Here is a 7,294-nt window from a genome sequence, read left to right on the forward strand (position 1 = left end):
CTACCATGTTAGATGCTGCCAACTAATTAAAAAAAAAATTTTTTTAACAATTGTTATGGGAAATCTTGGTAACATTTCCAATAAGTCATTTCTATTGTGGGAAGACCTAGAAAGTATACAGGAATGGAATCATGTATACACACACACACACACACACACACACACACCTCTTTAAAAAATTAAAAGTATATATGAAAAAATATAAAAAATACATATTATATATAAAGACAGGACAAAATACATCCATTGGCTAGATCCAATCTTTGGGTTGCCATTTTGTGACATCTGATTTAGAAGAATGAATGGAGCCCTTTCTTGTGATTTTATGGTCCCCAATTGGAGAAGATTTGTGATATAACATGGGGGGAAACAGTGGCATGACAGAGAAGGACTGACACCACACACACACATGCACATATACATTGCAAAGATTTGCATACGGTCAGACAAGAAGAACACTGTGACATAGAAGGCAGCTAGCTCTTGTTGAACACTGGAGACACTGTGCCCTTACATACATATTTTTGCTTTAATCTTCACATCACCCTCAAGGTGAGTGCATTCTTTCTTTTTCATAGATGTGTTAGTAGTAAAGCTAGGACTACAACTCAGGCCTTCTGACTTCTACTTTGGGCTCTTTCCAATTCTTACCTTTGACCATACGGCTAATGTCTCCCATTCTTGCCTCCAGCCCTCCTTTTATTCTCATTAACTTTCTTCTAAATCTATGTAAGGCAGTCTAACTTCACAAGGTTCATAGGGAGATGCTACAGTTTTCTCATTAAAGAAGTAGGCATCACAGTAGCACTTGCCTCATGGGGTTGTTGTATCTGGAACACAAGATGTACTCAATACATGTTAGTTTCTATGATTAGCATTATTTAATTTCCTTTACTTTTCATTTTTTAAAGATACGTATCTTTATATATAATATATATTTTATATATTTTTATTTTTAATATATACTTTTCATTTTTTAAAGATATATATATATATATGTGTGTGTGTGTGTGTGTGTGTGTGTGTGTGTATACATGGTTCCATTCCTGTATACTTTCTAGGTCTTCTCACCATAGAAATGACTTATTGGAAATATAGCCAAGATTCCCCATAAAACAAAAAGAAAAAAAAATGAAGAAGGGTCAGGAAAAGAGAGAGGAAACCATACCCACACCCATACCCAAAGCAAAATGTAGCTTCCAGGAGAGTGCCAAGTTCCTGTGTTCACAATTCTCTTTAACAGCTGGGGAATTTTTGCTAGAGCTGAGAAATGACCCTGACATTGACAACTCAATGGAAGCAAGCAACAGTGATGCTTCAAAACCTTGGCATGCCTCCCTCTAAGGAAGCCTATTCTCATGCAATAAGACTCAACCTGGAAGAAGAATATAAAACATGATACATTTTGCTTTGGGAAAAAATTCCGGTACATAATTATTTTTAAAATTCACCACGGGGTCCCCCTAGTGTATTTGAAATACAATTTTATTTGCAAAATTTAATTAAAAATCTGTAATTCTAGAGCCAGGATAAATTGCTGAAATAATCTTCTTAACTTCATGGATGAGGGGAAATGAATCTTAGAAAGGAGAAGGAGCTGACCCCTATGAGGTAGAATCAGAAATGAAGGGGATTTTGTTGTTGTTGTTGTTGTTGTTTGTTCATATAAAAAGATACAATTAAAGCACTCAAATGTTAAGGTAGGAAGAAATCTTACCAATCAACTAATAAGAGAAGCATCAATAATAGCTTTTATTGAATATTCACCACGGTCAGACACCATGTGCTGTTGTGTTAGCGAGACATAAAGCAGAGAACTATCCAGACAGTGGCTTCCTGATGTAGTTCACAGTCTGTCCTCATTTCAGATTTTCAATGGATGACTTACCCACAGTCATTTCATTTATAATCAGCAGGCATCACAACTAGTACCCAGATTCCCAACTTTCTGGTCCCAAGTGTCTTGCACTATTTTTCTGTTGTCTCCTAAGAAACTAAGGTACACTTACTGAGTCAAAGACGAAACACGAGTATCTCCTGCCTGTTTTCTAATTCTGGTAGGAACTGAGGGACCCAGATTACCCCCATAGGGGCCCAAACACTTTCAAAGGACAGTGTTTAAGTGAATACTGCTGTCATCATTCACAGGTGACCACCTCAGGCAGAAATGACCCTTGATAATTCAGCAGAAGCCTTCCTTTACCATACCAGAGTATGTCCTATCTCCACTTTTATCCCCCATCAGCAATAACTTTGCTTTATTCTCTTCTTAGTATCTATCATTATAGATACTGGCATACACATTGACCTACTTATATACTTATTTATGTCATAGACGTGTCTGTGAGCAGAACTCTATCCACCTTACTTATAACTTAGCAACTAAACACCGCCGGGCTCATCACAGGTGTTAAATAAATATTTATAGTGGTGGGGGGAATGAGTAACCTAAGGTTCTTGATTTTAGCCATTGGATTTACACGGGCTGCCATGACAGAAGCACCCTGCTACACAGTCACTGATCCCTTAGCTGCATCCTCCAGTCGGAGATAGCATCCAACCCAGAGGTGAAAAGAGTTTGGTGGGAATGTTTTCTTAACAGAAATGTTCACTGCTTGTCAACCTTCCTGCCGAATCCAGCAATCTGTTTCCATTTCGATGTGGTTGTGAATTCTTTTTTTTTTTGAGACTACATCTGTAGAGCTGAGAAGTGTTAGAGTGATTTCCATAATAGCAAGTTTCTTACCCCACTCTCACCAGTTTACATGAAGTGACAGTGTTTATTGTGTAGGATATGTACATTATGGCTCCAAAGTCATTTTCTTGGATGTCACCCACTCTGCTTTGTTTCTGCTTGTTGCTCCAGCAGAATGATTCTCTCAGGAGAAAAACTAGGATTTTTAATAAAAGCACAACACTGTAAAAACTGTTTTTAAGAGAAAGTCATTTTTTATGAGCTCTGCTAACTGCCAGACTGCTGTATGCATTCCATTTCTTTTCCAATACTGTCCCTTCCTTGTATAACTGCCTTGTGGGAACTCTGTTCTACTTCTCTTTGGATCCCACAGCCCTAGCATGGTTCTCACACCTAAAAGATGCTTAATTCATTGTGTGGAATACGAAATAATAAACATATCAATTTATTTTACACCTGGTAAAAGATGTCATTTGACCATATTTGCTACCCTAGCCTAATTCTTTCAAGTCAGACTCAGTAAAGAAATCTATTCACTACACCTGTTTTATCAAAAATTTCCCTTTTTATGCACAATTCATTCAGTATATTTTTAACTCTCATTCTATGTACAAAATACATGGGTATTTTGGTGATATAAAATCATGCTCTATGACAACAGCTTTCATACTACCCCCAGACCAATATTTTAGAAAATCATAGAGATACTTTTGTTATTACAATCATTTGAAAGAGCAATACTTGCATTTATTGGACAAAGGTCAGGGATGCTAGTTACCTTGACATGTGTGGATCTAGTCCTGCCTAATGAAAAACCACCCATGTTCTGCATGACCTTCTAATGATTATTCATATGTGAAAAACAAACCTGTTTATATTTTTCTGAGTCTAATATCCAATTCCATTTTCCACATACACCAGTGCTTCCTACTTGCTAGGTTTTAGTATACACTGAATTTTCCAGGAATGCAATTTCTATGTAATCACAAGTGGTATGTAATTTTAAAAAGTAACTCCACTAAAAGTTGGTTGAGATTAAAAAAAATGTTAAATGATGGAAGGTGACATCACACATGGCATTTCAGAGTGACACCTGCTACTAGCGTTGTGGCTCAGTGGTAGAGCACTTGCCTAGCACGTGTGAGGCTCTGGGTTCGATCCACAAAAAAATAAATAAAATATAGACATTGTGTATATCTACAACTAAAAAAAAAGAAAAATAGTTTTTAAAAAAATGAGTGACAGCTGTATCAGTCTGCATGTGTAAGTTTCCTGGACCGTCTTTGTGAGGGCACAAAGATTCTTTCTTGTATACTGTCTTCTAGAGTGCTTGTGCTCAATCACGTATGGAATAGATATCATTTTTTCATCCTTTATTTTCCCTTTAATTATTCCTTACCTCACACTCAAGCATTACAATTGATTTTTTTTGAAACTGCAAGTATAGGTAGAGTCTATCATTTATGAATTTCACTTCAGGATAGGAAGGGGTGTATCACAAGTCATTTGCTGTCAGAAGGGTGCATTGGGTTTCATTGAATTAAGAACAGCTACCTTACAGGAACCTCTTATATATCCCAGACCCTCTGCTAATAGTTGAAGATACACAAATGAGCAAGACAAAGGTTTGTCTTGTGTTTACCGTGTAGTGGGGAAGAGAGACATGAGCATATAATTGCTCCAGTGAAGTTCGTTTGATTCCACGTGCAGTTTCAAGAAGGGAGATACAGGTGCAAAGAAAACAGATTCCAGGGATCTTCAACTGTTTGTAAGGCAGAAGTTTCCCCCAAGAACTAATAAGGTCTAAAAGGGAAGAGACACTGAAAAGACAGGGGAATGGAACATACGAGGCTGACAGCGTGTGTGAGAGTCCTAAGGTGCTCAAGAAGCAGGTAGAAAGCTGGAATGACTAGAACATAAAGCCTTAGAGGGGGAAAGAGTGGCATGAGATGGAAGGACCCGTGTGTTTAAGTTGATGAGAGACATTGAAAATATTTTAAAGGCTGGAGCACCTGAAAACCACTGGAAGGTTTGGAAAACCAATGACTGGATCAGTTTTGTGTTTTAGAGAGATCACTCTGAATGTTGCTTGGATCATAAGTGGGCAAGAGGGGATGACCCGTTAGTATTCCACGTAAGACCTGACGGTAAACAACTGGCTTGGAAGATTGTTCAGGAGGTGAAATCACGTTGAGACTGACTAGAAGTAGAAACGGGGAAAAGGCTGTTGTCAAAAATGTCTTCTGGGTTTGATCATGAGTGACTGAATGGGGTACCCATCAATGACACCGGCAGACACTGAGAAGTGAGCCAGTTGGACAGAGATTAGTGAGTTACATGAGGGACTGCGTCTATCCTCACAGTAGCAATTCAGATAAGAAAAATGAGGCTCAAGAAAATTAAGTGACTGGTATAGAATCACAGTTAAGAATAATCTACTTCAGATTATAAAAATTCAGACCTCCTGATTACAAATTTCAAGGTTTTCTTGCCCCCAACATACTTCATTTGTTGCAAAACATTTTCTGTCTTCTTGGAAGTTATAATCAGTGGCATTGGATGTCTGCAAATGACCATTGAACTAGAACTCAAATAACAAGTCCATGTCACTAGTCATCCCTCAGTGCTATGAGACCTCAAGAGACAGGGGAACAGAACTGGCTGGAATGATCAGGGAGGGCTTCACCTAAGAAGCTGGCTCAGTAGATGATTAATGCAAGATGAGCAAAATGTTCATGGTGGTAAGGCAGTCCATGCGGAGGGTGGTTTCATGTAGAGAAAAGGACACTAGTGGGAAGCAGTATCTTTGAGTATAGATGAAACATCTTTGCCACCTCTGAGTTCTTAGAATCTGGTAGGTGCTCAGTAAATGTTAAACAGATGCAGAGTTCAAAACCATTGACAACGAACAGCAAACATCTCCTTGAAAAGTATACATTAGCCTTTTGGAATCACTTCAATAAAAATCAAGTATTTCCTAAATCACTCCTCCTTTGTCCTCATTCTGTGCCCTTTATCACAGCATCACGACTGACTTATTCGCTCCCTGAGCCCATTGATGCTCCAGCCACCTGCTCTCCTTTGGATTGTCCTCCTGTTCCTTTTGAATACACTTGTAAAGTAACCCAGCTCCATTTCACATTTTAAATATTTGCTCTTGCTCCTGCATTACACTCCTAGCCATTCTTTCTCCCTAGTTTATGTTCTCAGTGACTCATTTAAAATTTTGCCTAAAAGGATAAATGAACATTTATGCTTCGGAGAAAATGGCATAGGATGGTGAGTGCATTTGCTCATTAGAAAATTTCTATGTATACAGACCCATTTTTCTAAATCTTGCAGCAATAACATCTAAAGCTGCCCTCTCCTTTCTTCAACCTTTTGAACAATTTTTTATTTCTACCATTTTGTGTACAGGAGGACACAAATTACCTAAAAGGCTCAGGGATAGGAATGGGGTGTCTAGTTAATTTGATACTCCAGTTATCTTAAGGGAAATTCCAAGTGCATTTTTGTTTAAAATTTTTTTAAACTTAAAATAATGCTAAAGTTAAAAAAAATGCTAAAGTCTTATTTTATGCCTTAAGAATAATACATACTTGCTCTAGTTGAGTCTTAGAAGCTCAGATGATTGAGCATTTCCCAGAATTACAAGTTATTGTTTTGTGCGTTAATGGCTCTTACTCAAAGATGCAGCAATTTAATAGATGAGCTACATATATATTGGCCCTAAAACCTCATTTAGACATGTTTTTCATTATTAAAAGTATTTTTCATTTATTTCCTGATTTCTGGCTAATTTTTGGATACCTAGGGAAAAATTGACACTTAGAAAAAAATTTCCCACAATTTGAAATTTATAAATTCCAGGAAGGTAACCTGGAATCACTTGATGTAAAATCTGGTGATTTCAGCGTAGCTGATTGTAAAAGCAATAATGTCACTGCTGTTCTTCACCTAAGATAACAGAGAAAACATATCCAGCATATGCAGTCAAATCCAAGTCTGCCATGAACTAGGCGTGTGACCTTGGGCAGTCACCTTGATTCTCTTTGAGTCACTTCGTACATCTGTAAAATGAGAGGGTTGAATTATATTGTTTTAAGGACCTTTCTTGTTAGCAGATTCTAAATCTGAACTGCCTCATCCCTAATTTGGGGAACAATTTCTCATTGCCTCTTCCATTCCAGCACCATCTTCCAAGGCACCCTATATAAAGACTGATAGTATTTGGTTGTTATTTGTTTCTTGCTTTAGCACTTTTAAGTGGGGTGACTCACAGGGCTAGGTTCCAGCTGGGGGCTCAGGAGCTATCCATTTCTAAGGGGAAGTGGGGTAGCTCTGAGACTGCGAAGGAAGAATTAAAAACAACGAACATGAGTTTGCCACTCCCCACTGGTTGCTTCCTCTCCAGATTCCAATTAAACATGCAACCATGAAAAGATGGAAAGATTCTCTGAGTAAAGCATGCCCCATTTCCAAGGCCCTAGACCTTCCTGATAAATAAAGACTTTTACCCCCAGGGAGTCGAGAGGCACAGTGGAAGAGGGTTCTTCAGAGAAATATGTAAATGGCATTTTCATGTTGGGCGCATGTTGT

The sequence above is a fragment of the Marmota monax genome, unplaced genomic scaffold (assembly GCF_021218885.2).
Source record: "Marmota monax isolate L192 unplaced genomic scaffold, Marmota_monax_Labrador192_F-V1.1 WCK01_AAM20220418_F8-fsc00135, whole genome shotgun sequence".
Taxonomy (NCBI): Eukaryota; Metazoa; Chordata; class Mammalia; order Rodentia; family Sciuridae; genus Marmota; species Marmota monax.